This window comes from Manis javanica, chromosome 12, assembly GCF_040802235.1.
Source record: "Manis javanica isolate MJ-LG chromosome 12, MJ_LKY, whole genome shotgun sequence".
Classification (NCBI taxonomy): domain Eukaryota; kingdom Metazoa; phylum Chordata; class Mammalia; order Pholidota; family Manidae; genus Manis; species Manis javanica.
The window spans coordinates 106,418,549-106,439,958 of record NC_133167.1 but is presented as its reverse complement, the minus strand read 5'-3'; the positions used below and the strand labels follow the sequence as shown (position 1 = coordinate 106,439,958).

General features: G+C 35.5%; 1 protein-coding gene across 3 annotated transcripts in view; it reads left to right on the top strand.

Moving 5' to 3' along the window:
* The window catches only part of NEIL3 (nei like DNA glycosylase 3), a 750,694-nt gene that overhangs the window by 12,756 nt on the left and 716,528 nt on the right, over window positions 1-21,410 (top strand). For all 3 annotated transcript variants that reach the window (XR_012124054.1, XR_012124056.1, XR_012124055.1), the window contains exon 2: window positions 621-727. The gene's annotated coding sequence lies outside the window, so the exon portion shown is untranslated. The remainder of the gene's footprint in view (window positions 1-620; window positions 728-21,410) is intronic.

Genomic DNA, 21,410 nt, shown 5'->3' with positions numbered 1-21,410 from the left:
TAAAAACTAAAGTTTCATTTTTCAAGATAAACTGCATTTTTACAGTAAAAATAATTAACATGTTCACATTTTAGTTTTTAATGTAGACATAAGTAAGCTTAAATGGATTTAAACTTTATTAATATTACATTTAAAATATATTACAATATTTTTATATAAAATCATGCAAATTACTCTGCAGTGTCAAAAAGACTTTGCTATTTAGCATCTGTTTTCTGTTTTTATTTCATGTTCAAACTTTGATTATTTTTCTATAGGCTGCTCCAATTTACTTCTTCTTAAACAACATCTATCTCTAAACAAAACTTCAACATTCTAATCAGTGATCACTTGGTAGATTTTAAATGATCAACCACTTTTAGACCATTACATATATTTTAAAATGCACTGTCATCTCACTTACCTTTAAAGAAATCTAGTTTAGTTATGTCTAACATACAGATTTGTTTTGATTGCTCTTAGAAATCCCCAAGTTTTGTGCTTGCTTAAAAAATGGAATGCAAATGCTTTAGTATGTACATAAACAATATTATTATCATCCCTAATATTGCCTTCAGGACATATTTAATCATTCTTCAATGTTGTTCATTTATTAATTTATCTTTTAAATATTTGTATAGGGAATTGACTCTTCTCAATGAAGTAATGGCAGCTGTCTGATAAGAGGAGGAACAATCTCTGTCCAGTGCATGAAGAAGGGGATGGAAAGGATCACAGATCTACTAAGGCAAGCCATTGGTGTTCCTTTATCATGGTCTGCTTTTCCCATTCAAGTCTTATTTCAGTTTTATCTTTTCAAGGCAAAGTGCTTAGTCTCTTTTCTTTCCTTTGATTATTGAATTGTGATCCTTGAAGTTCTGTAATTCTATGACTCAGTTCCTCAGTTATGAGAATGAAGTAATGACTAGGTTTTGTGACTGTTTTACCTGGTTTTTGAAGCCAATTAATCTTAGTGGTTTTAGGAAAGAGGAAATCCATTGAGATCCTCAGGCTCTAATCCTAAATTTCAGTAGCTCAAGTGTGATCTCAGGCTAGTCAGCCAACCTCCCTGTACCTCAGTCAACCTTCTGAGAATTTGCAGGACAAATGCACAGGTTCATGCGAGTCCAAGACATGCCCAAAACATTCCATGAGATTTGAAAATGAAAAAAAGTTAGATTATAAATGAGATAGAAAAGGCTAAGAAATAAATGATTAAATAAAATGTATTGTATGTTAACTAGTAAGAACTGACATGATTCTTCTGTGCTATTCACCCTCATCTTTCTAAATCTTTAGAAAAACATTTTACCTTTTCTCAACAATCTTATTGCCATCAATATTGGGAAAAATTAGGGAAATGTGAGGACATAAAATACATCAGGAAACATATTTGCTATTTAGAGAAAACTTTCCTGTCTTCTAATACAGTCATAGTGAAAGATTCAAAGGTATCATTCATTCACTGACTTCTTCAAGACCTAGTGGTAGCATTGTTGCTCTTGCTCTTGTGATCGTATCCGGTATGTTAATCTTTTTTCTTCATTGGTAAACTGAGAATTATAATTGGCAGCAACCTTGTAAATCTGTTATACAAATTGTGCTTGAATGCATGCAATGCAGTTTAGAAAGTACATATATTTAAAAATAAGTGTTAGGAGAGATAAGAGGGTTTAAATAATTACAGGCGAAGGAAGCATTGTGGGCATTCAAAAGAGGAAATGATTTCTTCCAAATTTCATCTGGTGCCTGCCTCCTTCTACTGTCTTTGCTTTTCCTCTTGTCACCTGAGGATGTAGCCTGAGGATGGGGAAAGGAAAGGAGTTCCCATTCACACAGACCTTGGCTAAAGTCCACTCCATGAGGATGCTTCAGCAGGGTCCTCGATCTCTCCAAGACCCGCTTCTTGCTAGATGTGTAAAATGTCTGATGCAGAGTCGGTCATCCGTGCCTGGGCACTTGTAATTAAGAGGCCCAGGTATAATGTAAGATTGAGTGATTGGTGTTTTGCGATGTTAAGACAAAGAAGGTTTTGAAAATCAGAGAGAATTCCCTAAGATGAAAATGACTCAGTTGATTTTATTAAAGCATAAAGAATAAATTTAAGAAAATAAGGATTATTTAAAACTTATCACATTGAATCACTCAACAAGAGCTATATGTATAATACATGGTGAGAAAAAATCGTGAATGTTCTTGTTAAATACTTTTTAAGATATTCAAAGAGGCTAGATGATCTCCTTTCTCAAGTCCTGCTGCGGCTGCGGCGTGGGTCGCATGAAGCCAGGTGAAATCAGTGCTCCTGGGCGCACGAGATCGAGATCTAAGGCTTCTGATCGGTTTGAACCACACCGTGTCTGAACTAGTCTCGCCTGGCATCTCTGCCAATATTTGGCCAAGCTTTATTGTAATACCTGGTAAAGGAAAGGAAATATTTCTTTAGCAACTTCTGTCATTTCCTTAAATATCCCTGGTTGCATGAATGTTATCTGAATTACTAATTTCATTCTCAAGAATGATGGTGATATTCAGTGTCAGATTTTGACATCTTGACTACTCTTACGATCATTCTGATTTTCATTTATAAAATTATCTCAGTATGTGTGTGCGCTCTGTCAGAATGTGGGGGCATCCCACAGATACTGGAATTTATAATTATTTTTGTTTATAATTGTTAAGAATGGAAATGACTATTTCAGGCCAGGAAAATCAACCAAGTTCATGATGACTTGTGACTATACATTGCATTTTATACAGTGTATATGTGTATCTAAATCTTATCTGGAATAAGACAGAGAGACATAATGAAATATACAGTAACTTACTAGAATTTTTTTTTAATTACAAGAAAAGTAGGCTTTTAAAAATTCAGTGATGGCACAATAAAGTTCTTAAAAATTAATTTAACATTGAAGCTTAGGGAAATGATAAAATATATTAGCCAAAGAATATTTGTAGTTAAATATAAATATTTTCCAAGGACAAATATATTTCCAGTATTGTTGTTCTTCTCTATCTAGGCACATCATAGGATTGTAATATTTTTAAGTGTGATTTTTTTTATTGAAGTATAGTTGATACACTGTGTTGTGTACTTGAAACCAGGATTGTAATTTTCTAGCCTCTGTGGCTGGATATGGGCAAATGTAAGTCGAAGAAGAGCAGCTTTCGTGTGATGCTCAGTCAGGTGCAGACACAAGACGGAGCACAGGAGCGGCTCAGGAAAACCGAGTTCACTATGCCCACAGGTCCCCGAGGGTCAGTGCCGACCGAGAAGGGGCCGCATGGGGGGGGCGCCAAGTGTACTCAGCCCAGCAGGTGGGGAGCTAGCTGAAAGAGACGAGCGGGCGGACTAGGGCGGAGGGAGTAGGGGGAGACCGAGGTAGGTGCCTGTACTGGGGATCAGGGTGGAGTACACAAGCCAGAGGCATGAGGGCATTTCCTGGGCAGATCTGAGGATGCTGGATCACAGGTAGGGCCAAAAGGGTTACTTGTGTCAGGGACCACCCTTATCGCACTGGTGCTCCCAGTGGTCTGTGTGGGGTTCTCACAGCCTGTTTATGGGATACTGAGATAGCAAGCAACTGGGAAGTTTTAAAATTTGCAGTGCACAAGCATGTAATCAGTTTTCATTTTCTAAATTGGTGACATGTAGCAGATTTTACCTACTCTGTATTTGCAACATTCCACTATGTTTAATAATAATGGTACAAAAGTAATATCTGCAAAAGTAAAATGAGTTTTACTTTCAATGATTCCTTTTTTTACTTCTTCAAGTCCTGTTTAGATCTTTTCTCAAATACGTTTATTCTTATTGTACTATCTTTTTCCATTATGATTTCTGTCGTTAATCTATCTGAACACTCTTTTGGACACTTGGAGATTGTTGTGTCATCTTAATCTTAAATCCATGGAGCTGTAATCCGTGACCGGGTTAAATTTACTGACTCCTGACTCCAGTGGCAGGTAGTCTAGGTTTCCATTCTGCATTGGCCGCTTGCAACCTGTATGACCTTGGGCAAGTTGTGTACCACCCTGCATCTCCATTTCACATTTGTAAACTGGGATAAGGATAGTGCCTGCCTCAGAGGCTTGTCATCAAGATTAAAACAGTTTTTGTAGTAAGCGCAGAGGACCTGCATGAACCTGTGGCATGTCAGCCCTATTGAAGAGTCTGCAATGATCACTAAGTCTTCAATCCCCTGCGACTGGCTTCTCCTACCTCCCTGTTCAGGGTACCTGAGCATTTCTCTCTTCTTACTTTAGCAAAGCCATTCATTAAGCATGTAGTATTTTATCTAGAATTGTTAGGTGTTTGTGGTTAGAGGGCTCAGGGTAGCCAGGCCATGGTGCTGGATGTACAATTCATTCATTTGGATATTTCTTAAAATTATCTGCCAGGTTCTACTAAGATATCTGTACCAGGATAAAACTATATAGGTCCAAACAGCAAAAGAGAAGAATTTAAACTAACATAATTGAGGCAACCCCTTTTGTATTTTCCAGGATTATGTAATTGGTTCTTTCAATTTAAAGAAATTAAGTGTTTTTATGAAAATAATATCTGCTCTGGATATATATTTTTATAGAAACAAAATAAAATTACCAAAGATATTTACAGCTTATATTTTTAAAAACTCTCATCACACTCAGTCTATTTTATGCATATACTCAAAAACAGATTTTTTTTTGGTGAAATTCATTTTTAGAGAAATTAAGGTAAAATTAAGGTCAAAATACTTGCAATAATAAAATAATTTAACAGAGACTTTACAATCACTATTTATCCTAATTGTCTTACAAATTTGTCAATAACCTGTTTTAATAAACTACAAGAGATTTTATTCCTCACTTTATCTTCCTTTCAAAAAAAATTAAGTCCATCCATTTCTGCCATTGTAAGAACTATTGTGATTAAGTGTTCTCATCAAGTCTGGCCAACTCTGGTAATATAAACCATATAGTTTACGTACTAAGGCATTTCCTAGTGATGAAAGTTTCTCTTCTGAGATTTGAACTGTAGAAAAAAATCATGAGGATGCTAACTAGAGAACACAGCATGATTAGAGACCGATCCTCCTTAAAAACAAAAGCTTAATTTTTCACATGGTGCAACTTTAAACCATTAAATCGGCTTCAGTGTTTCACCTTATATCCCAAAGAGTTTATGAATGATTCAGCCACACCAAGGGGCAGTATCTAAGAAACAGCAAATAATAGAAGCACCTTTTTCTCAAGTATAATAAGTAATATTCCATTTTATTTTATGTGTGTATGTGTATATAAATAGATATAGATGTACTATCTATTATATATATTTTATTCATCTGGGTTAGTTCAAATTCGTGTTGTATCCTGCAGTTTATTATTTGTCTGTGAATGATTGCCTGTGTGCACTTAACAGACCTACTATACTGCATTTATCCTTAGGAATAACACCAGTTAATTTATCATGTGCAGAATAAAAATGACATCCATAAAGATGTCATACTATTAGGAGTAAAATAAAATATATTTTATGGGTTTGTGTGGGGAGTCAGCAAACCCTAAACTCCTGTTCTAAATTCACCTCACAAGTGAAGTCCTCAGATGCGGAATCCGAATCATTATCACATCCGCACCCCCTCTCCCTGCTGCCCCACGTCCAGGCAAGTTGTAAGAGACCCCACATCCCCCCTCCCTTAGTGCCGCTGGGGAGTCAGGCCACTCAAGTCCTGGCCCCAAAAAGGGAACAGTCACCCCAACCCGAGCCCTTAACCACATTAGAAGCCCAGGCAATAAATACCATGAGCAGAAAAGAGGACCAAGGAGGCCAAGGAGATGATTCACTGCTCCTGCTTTTTATCGTGTCTCCTTGAGACATTATTTTCAATAATGAATTCAACCTTTGTTGAGAATGACTTAACTTCTACCTAACTTGTAGTCACAGATCAACTTTTATTTTTACATAAAAATAGCAATTTTACATCAGCAGATAGAGACTGATGTAAAATATTTAGCTAGGCTAAAGTTATCATTGTGTCTGTAAGATACGAAGGAATCATTCACTTGGATTTGGGAGGGGCTGACAGTCACTTGGGAATATGTGACAAGCTAGACCTTCCGAGTGGAACTGTGCAGCTGTGTTTAAGGCTGTCGAAGTCTCCTGCTTCTTGATGAAGTTTTACAGTACATGTTATTCAAGAAGAGCTGGGATAAAGTCTCGTAATTGATCTTTATCTTTTAGATCAATGTCTGAAAATCCTGGTATCCACATCATAACGAAGACAATTAAATAAAAGTCGAAGAGCTGGGTTCCAGGCATCAGTAATTTTTAAAACTCTCTCTGTGATCCCATTGTGCATCCTAGGAAGTCCAGATGTATCACTACGGGTGAAATGAGAGTAGTAGAGAATAAGCAGTATTTAGGTTTTAATTTTAAATGTATCAAACCTTGTTTCTGAATGGATTTAAAGTATTGTATATGGCTCTGCTGATTAAAACATAATTGCTTATCTTAACTAATTGGAACTTTATAAAATAAAATATAATAATAGCCTTAAAATATCTCCATTTTAGTTATAAAAACTGAGGCTTAAAAGGATCAAGTCACTTTCCCCCAAATGCACAACTAATGAATAATGGAGAAGTAATTTTAAAGCAAGTTTTTTCTGATAACTTTCATGAGTTAATTACCTAGGCAGCACGGCTCAATGAGCTGCATGTTAGGAATCCACAATTTTGAATATTCTGTTCATAAGGTACCCCTGAAAATTTGCTATACTGTTTCCCCTTCTCTCAAAATATATGTAAGGTAATATTAAATTGTGGAATTTTTAATAAGACATGATTCAATAAACCCTTTAAATGTTTAGAGGTGTCTGTGAAGAGGTGACCAATAGCCTAGGAATTTTATTATTAGGGTAACTATCTTTATATTCAAGTAAAAGTTCTAGTATTTTTGCCAAACAAGCATGAGCATTTTAAAATCTGTTCTGTTTCCCATATTCATAGCTTCTCCTTCTGAGAAACAATCATAACTTTAGACAACTTCAGATATAATATCTGACCTCTTACAACAATAGGTTTGACATTTTAGTTATTCTTCACTTACTAGGAGGAAATCCCCCGAGTTTCTTTTTTATGAAACAGATAAAAAATATTTAGCTCAACTGCCTTCAAAACATCATCTGTTAAATTTTTGTTACTCAACTACAAGGCCCTTACATTCTCTGAAACCAGGGATCACATTCTATGAAGGAAAAGTCAAGCCCTTCCTGGAAAGTTTTCAAAGGAGAATTAGCCTTAATGCCTTAGTATAACTAATGTGATGATTCATGTGCTAAATTGGATTTACAACTTTGTATCACCATAGAAGTTTTATTTAGGTTACAAAATTTCTTGGAAAACAGTAAAAATATACTTACTGAAAAAAATACTAAAATCATATCTTCTAAATAATTAGATTTTGGCTGAAATTTCTGACTTAAATATCAGCTATTACTGATATGAATAATGACTCAAATTTAGCGGCATATATTCCTTTAACATATGTAATAAATGTATTGTAAATAATTTTTATTTCAGATAACTTCTTATTCGACAGTGAAGTATGAGAGGCAAAGCTGATACCCAAAAGTGTTTGGAACTCTTGAAATGAAATAAGAGAAAGAAAATTTTTCTTGAAGTGTTTCAAATACTGTTTTTCAAAATTCTTTCTGAGTCTTTAAAATATCTTCATCTTTCCTCCACTAAGATGTAAAAGCTAAGAATATTAATACTAGAGGTTATATTGGGTGAAGAGTCTTATCATAGTTTTAGTCAAATGTATCATAGAAGTGATAATGGAATACTCTAAATTACGAAGTCAGTGCTTATACTGCAAAATCCTGGTTTGAGGGGTTATCCTTACTGGTCTAAGAGTAGTTCCATCCGTTTGCCAGTGATTGGTCCAGGAACCCGGTCCTAAGCCAGTCCGTGCACAGCATCACTGATGTGTTGGTTCAGATGCTTAGAAGAGTACCTGGAAGAGAGTAAGTTGTCCAGACGTGTCTGTTTAAATGAATGCGTATGATAAGGCACGTCAGTCAGTACTTACACACATGCACACGCACGCACTTTCAGAACACCGCAGGAAATACCCAGCTCTGTGGTCCTCACTTGAAACTGCTCAAATGGTCATAATTGATGATCATAAGCCTCCTTTTTGCATTGCTCATTCCCTATTCCTCTTGCTCTCCTGACCTGATAAGGTGGAGCAAACTTTTATTTCTCATAAACTGGTCTGTGCTTCATAGTTTTTTTCTGGGCTTTTGTCATAAGACATGGGAATATTAAGTCAGTCCTTAGGAGATCTCCTAAATTCCAGACAGACTCCCCTTGCTCATTATGTAGTGATGCCCAGTTTCTCCATGTCCCTCATGCTCAGGTTCCATTACCCTTGCCTCCTTTGCTTGTCGGTCCTGCGGCCCAGAGGAGGGGACCAAAGTGGCCAGGTGGCGCTCTCAGTTCCACATTATCAGAGTCATTGCTGTGTCCATTATTGGACGCATTCCTCCTTTGGGGATCAAGACTTCTAGAGAAGCTGAGCCCAAAGCTGAGGGTACAAGGAGCAAAACTCCATCAAAGGAGTCACTCTGACTTCTATCTTTTGATTCTTGGACCTGTGGTTCCCAAAACAGCACCAATATATTGGTCACTGATTCAAAGTATATATTACATCCTGGCAAAATCTCTTTACCCCTATAAAGTATTGCCACCCAAAAAAGTCCCTTCCACCATTATATAATGCTAACTGTTCCGGGGCAAAGGGAAACAGAATAAAACCAGTGAATTCCATAAGCATGTGCCTGTTGACATACTTGAGTTGCTGGGAAATGAGATCCCTAGTTAGATGTAATGCCATGCAGTCTGTGAGAGTGAAGAAAACGTTTGGTAAATCCACAGATGGTAGTTTGAGCAGAGGAATTCATATAGAGGAGGAGAATCCAAATTCAGAGCAAGTATATATTGTGAAAATAAACCACTGCCTTCCATAACAAAAATACATGGGCGTGACTAACGTGCTGTGCGGTGGCTTGGGTGGTCCTCTGTGAAGGGTGCCTTCCTGGGGTCAGTGCGGCTTTTGCTGTTGGCAGGGTGGGTGCTCAGTAGTGTCTGGAGCAGAGGGACCTTGGTAAAAATGGAAGTCATGTTGATGAGGCTACGCCTAATGGCCTTCAACTGTGACAGTTTTGTTTATGAGCTGAATGAGAGTTCTATTTCCATCCATACCCACACATAGGCACATACACACACAAACACACAACCACAACTTTAGGAAACATATTTTACTTACCTATATATTTTGAATATTTGTATTATAAAAATTATAATTATGAAACAGTTTTTAATTATTGCATAGTGTTCCATTAACTGTTTGTAGTAGATTTTATCTAATTCTAGTTTTCGAATATCTAAGATGCATCCATTTACTGCAGCAAAGAATATCATTGTAGTTAAATATTCATATTTATCTTCAATTATTTCTAGAGATGAATTTTTCCATTTCTAGAAATGGAAAACTCAAAGTCCCTTATTTTTTTTAAATTATGAAATACTGTATTCTAAAGAAAAAGAAAATAACGGAGTATATACCTTGATTTCCACTTTTTTACTTGCTGTTCATACAAGATGATAATAGCCATCGTATATAGGTATATGCATTTTTTCTTATTAACATAATGATCTTAACATAACTGGAGTTATATTTAATTTTCATTTCTAATTAAATAATTCCATTTTCCTTAATAGTGGTTTAATAATGGCCCTTCAGGTTAACATAATATACATGATGATATCACTTTATGCTCTTTATATTTAAGTTTTATAATTATCTTGAACTTCTAGCCTCCAGAACTGTGAGAAAATAAATACCTGTTGTTTAAACTGCCCAGTCTATGGTACTTTGTCATGGCACTTCATAGTCTATTAAAACTAGTAAGTACACAAAGTATATATAAAGAGGCAAAATAAACAGCCAAGTCTTTATTTAGAGAAGAACAACAATGTAGGAGGGCTTGCTCTATCCAATATCAAGATTTATTATAAAGCTAGGATTATGAAATTAGTAGTTATTTCTATACTATGAAGGTAAGGCCCTCAAAAGGGCAGTGATAATCTGTTAGAGAATGACAAGGTTTCAGAATTTTCTAGCTGTCTCCCCAGGTCACTTAAGCAAAAACGTTAAATGGGTTAAAACACCAAGAAAACAATAGCAGATTCTTTGAATCAGCACCATTGAACACTCTTTAGACTTTAGTATTAACATTATTAGAAAAATGTTTTCAGCATTAGAATTTACATTCATCTCCCTAGATTCCCTTTTACTGAACTAATCGCCCTCTGTTGTAAATCCTTTAAAGACTTTTGACAATTTTGGTCTCTCCAGAAGTCTTTAGCCAAGGATTGCATATTTTATTTCTTCCCTCTTACTATATAAATCAGTCCCTCTAGACTCTTAATTGTATTTGCTGTTCTTTTTTGAATTCCGTCCAGCTCCTCTGAGCTCTTCAGTATAGAAAAACAGAAAATGAATGCCATTTCACAGTGAAGTCTAGTTCAGTTGTTCTTTCTTGTTTGGTAACATCATGTGGCCACCAAAATGATTTTAATTTTTTTTTCTCAGCTTGTCACAGCATTTCAGTCTCATCTAATTTATTGTCTAGTATCCTCTCTCCTCTGTCCTGTTTGCTTTGACTGCTTTCCAATTGTACCCCTTCCACTGAATATCTGTTTCTGATTATTTTTCTACAGACATGCCCCTTCACGTTATTTCAAGTTGAATCTCATTTTCTTATTTTTTTTCCACAATACTTCAATCTTCTCTAGGCCTTCTCTCCCTCATATTCCATCTGTGTGAGCGCTTAGCTCACCCCTACATTGAAAAACCTCTGCATGTCTTATTAACGCTTCATCAATTCTAGATATCCTATGAAAGCATTTACATAAGACAGGACTTGAAGCAGATTCCCACATGCACAGTCATTCTCAGTAATAATCTTTCTCAGTATCTGCTGTTTGCCAGCATTCTATCATTCCATTATTTCAAGTCATTCTGCAGTAACCTAGGAAGAAAACAAGACTCTCATATTCTCACTGCCCTCCTGTTTGCTAATATGTTTGTTTACCCCCAGATTTCTTTCTATCTGTGAATATTGTGGTTAATCCAAATAAAGTTGGGTCCATTATGGTTTGTTTAATAAATATCACTAAGCTTCTGATTACATTTCTGAATATTAAGCTATGTTCCACTGGAGCCTGAGTAGATTTAGGCAGGACTAAAATAGAAAACATTCCATAGATAGTTAAGGTGTTCAGAGGGAAATATCAGTCTCCTGTACCAATAATTCCCCATGATCCATCTCGCAGATCATGAAATTAATCTGAGAGCATTGAGATATTTTTCCCATAAAAATCTGGGAGTGCTCCTTTTTTAAACAGAAAATAATGTTTTGGATATATAAAGGTTAAATATATAGACTGTATCACTGTTCTGGACAGTATATCAAACAGTATGCAGTCCAGCTCACTCTCTTGAGACAGAACCTTACCTTTTTGATTCAATCATGGCTATTCTGATAGAATTTACCATTACTAGGCACAGCATTTCTGGAGACTTAAAAGAAAACAACAAGAAAAAGATGCTGTTCTCTAAGAACTCAAAATCCACCCTGAGGACCACCATCTAAGTCACAGTCCGCAGGAAACGTAACACATGAGCCGCAGTGTTGCTTGGGCAGAGGTACAAAGGGCAAAGGCCAAAGAGCACACTCGGTGCTCTTGCTCTTAGGATTGGTTGTTTGCCACAAAGAAAAAAAAATATGGAAAATGAAAACTGTTCTGCTTTCACAGTGCAAAAGGATGTTTTTAATGCTGCAATATGGGAAAGCATAATACAATTCAGCATTTCTTGCTTTTCTGTATAAAATATGTAACCTTTTCATTAGAAGAATAGCCAAACACAAATATGCAAAGATTGCATACAATCTAAGAAAACCCTTGTGTATTAGTGTTCTATTCCTGACTTAACAAATTACCACACATTTAATGGTTCAAAACAACAAACGTATTATTTTCCAGGTCTAGGAGTAGGGGTCTAGTACAGACCTCACTGGACTAAAACTAGGTGTGAGCGGGACTCTTCCTCTCTATGGGCCGTGAAGAATCCTGCAGAAAGAATCCATTTCCCTGCTCATTCAGGGCTTGGCAGAATTTGGTTCCATGAGATTGTAGGACCAAAGCCTCTGTGTCCTTGCAGGTTGTCACCTGGGAGCACCCTAATTTCTACAGTCCTCTTTCTGGTCCTTTCTCACAGTCCCTTACATTTCAGAACCAGCAGTGGGCCAGAATATCCTTCCCATGCTCCCATCTCTCTGACCCACTTAGATGCCCTTGCACTTTTAAAAGCTCATGCAATTAGATTGGACCCTCATGTAATTAGATTGAATGATTCAAGATAGTTTTGCCATCGTAAGGTCCAGATAGTCGTATCTGCAAAGTCCCTTTTGCAACAGAATATAAGATGGACAGGTTCCCAGACTGGGGCATGGCCATCTTTTGGGGGGAAAGATACTCTATTCACACTACCTTGTAATCTAGAACTCAGCTGCAGACCTCCAACAAGTACCAAGGCATCTAGGTTAAAATCTTTGAATTACTTAACTATCCCCTCTCCCCATACTTCTTGTTCATCTTGAAGAATTCCGATTCCCAATATATAGTACATTACTTCAGTGGACGTTTTCGTAAAAGAAATTTCTATGTTTCACTTACCAATTGTATAATTAATTCAGTCATGATCTAAAACCGTATAAACTCCTGTTCTGTTTAAATAAGGTAATTTTAATATGTGTCCCATATTTTGATCCTGCTATGCCGGTGCTAGGAACAGTTTGTCATGTCAACAAATAAACTGTATTTTCAGTTTCATGTATTGGCAATTGTACACTACTGAATCCTCTGAACAATCCCTGACTTATACCCTAACCTGGACTTCGTAAGCCTGTAGGGATCTCACTGCTTCTAGGCACGTAATACTGCTGTTACTCCATGCCTCAGCCTCGACCCCACTTCCCAGACTTGCTGCCAGAGCCATCTTTGTCCCCGTTACTGTCCTGGCTGCATTGCAAATCATCTTCCCGTTCCCGGCCCATTACAGAAGGGTCTGGGCCTTATGAAAATGAAAAAGCACTTAAAATACCAAACAGTACTCACATTCTTTATGTCTTTTCAAAAATAGTCTTAGAAAAGTATAAATAATTTAAATTAGTTTGAAGAATATATGTGGAGTGACAAATGCATGATTATAAACATTTTCGGCTTAGATGGCTTACAAGAGAACAGTCATTGTCTATATCTGGCAGTACTACTTAGTTGGAGCGCTTCATTGTTTGCAAACGAAAATTTGGAGTGGATTATCTTAACATTTAGAAATTCACTGGGTAAATTCTGATAGAGATTAAAAATGTAAATATAAATAGAAGAGAAAAAACCATTATAGAGGTTAAAAAAGGTGATCATTTAGTGAAAAGTTCAAAGATTGACCAAGAAATAATATGAAAGTAAAACCACCCCTCAATAAACAAAAATATTTCATAATATTTGAAGGATTAAATTAGAAATATAGTCCAGCTCTTCTAATATCATTAATAAGTTATGCTCACTTGCTGTTTTAATAAAATCTCTCATAAAAGGCAAAGAGCAGATTTGCAGGAACTTTATTAATGGCAGTTTTGTCATAGTCAGTTGCTTTTGCCATAAATCTCTCCGCTGAACAATAGCAAAGGAAGAGACGGGGGGGAAAGATGAGCCCTGGAGACAGAGGAAAGGAGGACTTACGGACTCAGGTGTTTGACAGAAGTTAAGAATGTTTCCTGTGAATATAATTTGGTAATAAAAGAAAGTGTTTTTAGGTTTAACTCTTTTGATGTGGCTGATTGGCAGAGGTTGCATCAGAACAGTGGTGACATCAAAAGGTATGACTTCATTTTAAATCATGCTTTTTTCCCATCCAGTTTTCAGTCTTGGTGATAGGACATGCAAAGCAAAATCTTTATTTGAACATTCCCCCATTAAGGATGGGCGTCTGCATGGTCTGTTTTCAGCTTTGACGGCAATCATGGCGTAAGTCCTTGTGCTAAGCAATACCTGGGGTTATTCTGTATAGACATTAAGTTGCCTCTGAAAACAGGCGTGCTATCAGAGGTCCCCAGCTCTACACATGGCAGAGATACATGTACATGTAATCTATAGATCTGAAAATTCATTACCTTTTATTATGGTTTCAGGAGTAATCTTCGAGGGTCTTCAAAGTATGTCTTTGTCTTACTTCAGGTTTTCTTTTCATCTTCTGTCCTGCAGGCTCTACAATAAAGCACCTGGCTTTTCAGGATGCATTCCAGTTATCAGAGCTAATGTTAAACACAGACACCTAATAATCTTGTATTATAAGCTATAATTAATAGAACAATTACAAATATTAAGGCTATTACATGTATTTTTTTAATGGTTCTTCACAGTTCTTTATTGAAAGGCACTTTTTAAAAAGTTTTGAAATGTAAAGCATAAAGAAGTAAAATATAACCTCTGGTAAATAACTGAAACAATACAATAGGTACTACAATTGTTCAGTTCCCCCCCCATCTAACCCTAGTTTCATTTTTTAATTGAAGTATCATTGATATACAATCTTATATTGGTTTCAAGTATACAACACAGTGGTTAAACTGTTACCCATATTATTAAATCCTCACCTGCACTAATGCGGTTTACATGTAGTTATTTTTAAAAGTGTTCTAGCTAATCACCAGTTCATCGCTTCTTACTTGCTTTTTAAACTTTCAACTATCATTTTTAATTCAAGCAGTAAAAGAATATTAATGCAAAGGAAATAGATCCTTAATTGCTATCATCTAAGACATAGACTAATTTTTGTATATTTTTCTGTTTTCTATGCTTACCATGTCCAATAATGCAACAGAGATTTTAACATCATAATGCTATATAATCTCTGAAAATTCTTCAAATGTTTAAAATCTTGAATTTCTTCTTTAAATGGTAGTGCCACAATGTATCAGAATATCTGTTTGTTGACAGCACTAAGTAATAATCTGTGCCCTTCTTGTAATTCAGAGAATTTACTGGCATCTTCTATTTTTAAAATAGCTTATTTTGTCTCCTTTAGTGGCAGCAATGGTTGTTTCTGTTTTCTCTACCCTAAGCAAGATTATTATTTCATATGAACTTGTGGTTTAACTATATAGTGTAATTTATATTCTCAAGGACATAACTCAGCTTTAATTAAATCTTTCAACATATACCTCAAAACTAAATAGTCAAATAGGATTACATCTTTTGGCCCCTATTTAGATGTTTGCAGCTCAATATAGTTTAGATTTGGGGTTGGGTAAAGCCATTTCTGTCTTTAATAATGAAACACTAATTAGAAACTGGAGTTTTGGCTCCTGTTCTTTTCTGCTGCTAATTTACCAGATGCTAATGGGAATTCAATTCTCTCTCTAAAGAACATGATGCACAGTGACGGTCTCTGATAATTTTGTGACGGCAAGTCTCCTCTTACTATCATCATGTCTCCAAAATAACTTAGAAGTTGACTTACAAAGGGTAAAAGAATAATTCTAATTAAAAAAAAATACATTTATCCATGTAAATTTCTAAATCCATTTAAAGTTAAGTCCATTTACTGTAAGTCTCAGTATCTGGCATAAATAGAAAGAGAAAAGAATGGGTGGAAACACATGGCACCTTTTAATGCAGTCAGCCAGTGAGAAGTCGATGCAAAAGGGCAGAAGCAGGAAAGGTGTAGAAGCAGAGAACTTGGTGGGTATGTTCTTCTAGTTATTCCATTGCGTGAAACACCTGGAATACCCACCAGAAGATGACACCTCTTAGCTGACCATCTGTGCTTAGCCCAGTAGCCTTTCACAGTTGAATGCATTCTTGTTACCCAAAAGGCTTTTCTCTGATAAAATGTTGACCTAAAATTAGAAGAGCCTATTATGAAACATTTGAATGTCCTTTAAAAAAGAAGCAAAACTACATATGTTTTAAAGTAGAAAAGCAGAGTATCATAATTAGAGAACAGCCTGGAAAGGGGGCAAAGATGTAAGGACACTGGCCAAAATATAAAAGTCAATCAAGAAAGAATGAAGCACAAAAACAGTCAAAATCCAGATTGGATAATGTATTAAAAAGTAAAATTGCCACTAGAGAAAACCAGCTAGCATAAAAAATAAAAGGCCAGAAAGTATAAAACACTTAGAAAGACGATTGAATTTCTGGAGTAGAGAGAATGGACATCAAATCACAACAGAATAGACGAGCCCAAGGATGGAGCTAGGATACTAGAAGCAGACAAACAGTAAGACACATTCTGAAGGCCGAGGTTGCATGCATCCTTGCCCCCAGTCAGGACCCTCCGGTAGCTCTTCATGATGTTTTCAGTGCTTCCTTGATTGCACTGCAGTTCTGCCCTGGCACAGCCATTTCCTTAGCCAAGGGAAAATGGAAGAAACACAGTCCTTTCCACTCTGGGTTACCTTTTGCTTATTCTGGCACTCACAGTCATAGCCGCACTCCTACTTACCCACCACATGTCGGAACTTCTTCTAAAGCGTCACTTCTACTTTCTGTGCTATTGTGTGTGGTATTTTTCTTGTTAAAGGGCATCTATCCCCAGTAAATCAGCAATTTAAAGCTGTCAGTCTGTTTCATGGTTGCTTAAACATATGTTACGTACTAAACTGAATCTTCAAGCAGCTACTTTCTATCCAGTATATTGTGAGGGTAACATTATTATTGGTAATCTTATTTATAAATAATTATGATTGAATATAAATTTTTTTAACTTTAAGAATATCTTTCATTTAATCGAATACACCTAAAACATTACCATTTCAACATATAATCAATACCAAAGTTATTAATGAAATACTTTACATTGAATAGAAAATTTTAAAAAGGAGGCCAGAATACAATGTCATTCTATTTTTATTGTCTCCAGCATTTTTATTATGTTAATTGACATACTAAGAAAAGAGGGAAAAAAAGCAAACATATGGTCTATTTAAGGTCAGTAGTTACCACTTTTGTCATTTGGATAATAATATGTTTATAGTCCTAATTTAAGTTAACATTGTCATTACACATTAAGTCTAGAGTATGTGTTTTCACAGTGACCTATAAACAAAAAAGTATACTCCATTGAACTGATTTATTTAAATTTCTGAAAATGATTTAACATGTTTCACATTTCACTGTCCTAAATACAAGGCTGCCTTCTGCTGTCTTACGCTATTTCTTCCTACTTAAATCTTATAAAAACAAATGAAATGATTTAATAACAGTGAATTATGTATACTCTGGTGAAATAATGACATTTGTTTATCAATATCAAATGAGATTGTTTGAAATATATTATCTGAGCATAAGTCTCTATAGTTTTTTCATGGGATTCAGAAATACGCTTGGATTGATTTATCGAGTACCTGAAGTCTAAGTATAATGCTGGCTATTTCTAAGAGAAATGATTGGTTTATCTATTCAGCATCTCCAATATTTAGATTACACATTAACTGCAGCAATGACTTAGTTCTGATTACTAGTTTAGATATTATATGATCAGAGCTAGACAATCTAGGCAACATCTAGGACTCAGACCTAAGTAATACTTTCTCCTTGTCCTTTCTGTTTGACAGCAAGAGTTCCACATACATTCCAAGAATCACCTGAGTAAAGCAATAATGTTATTTTAAGAAAATTCCATTCAATAGCATCAATACTTTGGTAAACATGCTTCTGTTTTCTTATGACTTTCTGCCTTCTGGTGATCCCTGGTCTCTGCAGTAGTGTCAGCATATATATCATAAAATAACACAAAATAAAGACCAAAGATGTCAAACAAACCTCCAATTGTAGTAACAGAGAAGAATAACTAGAGTTCAGTAGGAAATGGCCTCACAGCTACTTTCCTAGGTTCTGACAAACAGCAGTTAGCTCCTGTCAATAAAGTCTTTCTCATCCCTGGTCACTAACTGAACACTTCTCATGCAGGCTGTTCTCTGGAGGCTATTAAACACACCTCTGAAAGAAACAGCACAAATACCTGTTTATGCCATTGATAGCACTGAAGCCAAAAGCAGCAGACAGACCTGATGTTACAACTTGACCAACAAGTAAAGAAACAATTCTAGAGTTTCGTGAGGTTTCCAGTACATTTTTCTTGTAAGCCTTGCTCTTTGTAGACACAGTGTTTGAAATACATTTCCAAACTTAAAGCTATCTTGAAAAATAAAACAAATAGAATCTTTACTGAAAGCCTGTAGCACCAAATCAGCTTTTTGAATGGAAAACATACAAACAACGCTTCATGTGGAAATGAAGGACCTGATAGTTTCAAAATGACTTTACTAGATTCATCTCACAGCAACTTAGGGCAAGTCTCCAAAGCAGCTTGAGGGTTCAGAGAGTGGCTTCTTTTTGCTTTCAAGAAGGTAACCTTCATTCAAAGAGCAGCTCAGTTATTTCTATAATTTCAGTCCCATGTGTGGAGACATTATCTTCAACCTTTAACTACTGTAGACATCAGCTCGAAGGCAGTGAAGAACGTTAAGGACAGCTTCCTGCTCACATCGACAAACAGAACAACCTGAGAGGAAGATGCCTGGGTGTACACACATCATGGGGCCCAAAGTACTTGTCCCACTTCTTTCTAAAGGGGATAGAGAAACATTGACACCAGAACCTCTGTTGAATGATGGGTCACTTCTTTAGACTTCTGATTTCTTATTTTAGATACTCCCTTCTCATGTTACTTTTTAAAATCTTTATTAATCAAGTATTCTTATGGTTCCTTTTGTGATTTGTCATTTAGATAAACTTATTCAGTACTGAGTATTTGGAATTTGTATACAATTGAGCTAGTATTTGTGATTTGATCTCAAAATAACACTTCCATGGGCTCTAAACATTTTACTTGTTTTTTAACTTTTTTATGCATCTACTCCTTAAAGACAGAGTCAAGTAGAAACAATTTTGTTTCTGCAACCATTCATATTGCTCTCCAGAACTTAATATGTGAATGATGTGAATTAGCACTGCATCTTGGAGATAACTGTGTTAAATTTTTGGCAGTGACTTAGTTCTGTGCTTTGAGGTGTTGGTCTTAATGCTGCTTTTTCTTGTGCTAATTTGTTGACTTATTCTTCCAGCAGTTGTGAAAATGAAAGAATATTAGCAACAAATAATTTTAAGTGGTGTGCAAAACTGGTAGAAATTTTAAGTACTTACATTAGGAAGGATAAGAGTTTTCCAGAATTTTCAGTTTTCTTTTCTTTTCCACACTGAAGGGACTCAATGGACTGGTTCTAACAAAATTTATCAAAAGAAAAGTTCAGACAAATTCACAAGCTATTGCTAGAAGATAGGTAACACTGTGATAAAGCGTACAATTAGGCTTTTTTCTCTTGAAAAAAGCAAAAGAAAGAAAGCTACTATGTTGTGTAAACCCAGATAAAATAAACAAAAGCAGCAGAGGATGATGAAGAGGGAAGCTCATTACCTGTTGATAACAGGCTCGGTGAGCTTAAGAGGATGTAGCAGTGAAAGAGCCTGCATCTAAAACAGCCTGAAATTATGAGGCAAAAGTTGATAGAACTAGGAGGAAATTCTTGAAAGATTTTAATTAATTTTTAATAATTATGGATAGGTAAACAGGCAAAAGACAGAATATCTAAAAAAAATACGCTTCACAAGAGTGACCCAGTGGATATATAGAGTTCTGCATCCAATAATTTTTAAAATGTATTTCCCTCCTCTAATGTTCAGAGCATTTACAAAAAATGATTAATATTAGGCCTTAAAAAGTCTCAGATGTCGGTGAATACATTATCACACAATATGTGATTTTTATAGGTCAGAAGTTAATAATGAACAGAAACTGCCTTTTCAGCTCTCAGAACTCAAGGTAAATGCAATACAGTAATAACGATCAGAGTCAACTGCCTTATTTTTGTTTGCTCTTTCCATTTGTTTTGTTGCTGTTTTACCATTATTGCATTTTTTCATAAATGGTGAGAATTTTTGTCTGTCTTCTGTCATTTGTGTATTGCATGCTTTGTTACTTTACTACCTGTTAACCCTTCCAAAGTTTCCTGCTTAAGTCTCATGTTGCTTTTCATTTTAAATGGTAGAATAAAGAGTTTCATGCTATCACTGGAATGAGCCCATCTAAGCTTGGTTTTCCTATGTTTCTAATATCAAAAGAAAGCCAAAGAAAGGAAAAAGGTAGAACAAGACAAAGGATAAATTCGCTGGGTTAAAGCAGTTAAGAAAGTTAAGTACCAATGTATACAGGCCATCGGTGCATATTTATTTATCATTGAAACCAATAATGGGGAAATTGGAAAGCTTGCAAAAATATAAATTTAAAATCAATCAGTATCCTATTTTAATCTCAGATTCTGCAGAGGGTAACAAAACCAAAATATTGTGTATGATACGTGATTTCCATGATAAATGCTAGTGTCCATTGTATAACTTAGTCAACAAAATAGTCATCTTTCCTTTTACAAAGTAGAGTTTTTAGGTAAAACCAAAGAGGAGTGATTAGCACTGCTGGAATTATTTAGAATTACTCTTCTTATCCTTTGTTCCTAACAGTTTTAACTTTACTTGTTCATTGCCAGCTGGAAGGTAAATGGGTCTACAGAAACCCTCTTAGAAGTAAATGAGAATTCATTGAGGGACACTAAGCTTCTCTGGCTGGTAATTTGCTTGATTAGTTACGTAGTGCATATGTGTCTGTGTTATTCTTAGATTTCTCTTGTGCATACTTGCAGATCATGTGTCCTTTTTTCCATATGTTTCTTATCCTTATCCCTTCTTCCTTTTGGAAGGATAAGGTTGCCTATGACAACTGAAGTTATATTTTTAGTTAATTTATATTATTTGTGTGAACATTCTTTTTTTCTTCCAACATGGGATGGAATGTAACCAAAATGTATTCCTGCATCAGCCAAATGTCATTCTCACTTCTCTCCATTAAAAGTTGTGGTTCACTTTTTAAAGATCTGTGCCAGAAACTGGAGAAAATTTAAGCTAGAGTCTCCATTAAGATAATTTACTTTTTCTCAATCCAAAATCTCAATCAAGATTACTTTGCTAGATATATATTGCAAACACTTGATGTACATACACACACACACGCACATGTACATGCACATGTACAACATGCCCTACCCTGTGAACACACATGTATTACAAGAAAAAAATTATCTATTTAAGAAATCACACATATTATGTTATATACTTACAAAAAAAATCCTTAAAGCTAAAGCTTAATTTTGTAAATTAAAAATGTCTTAGAAAATACAGGATATATGTTCACAAACAAC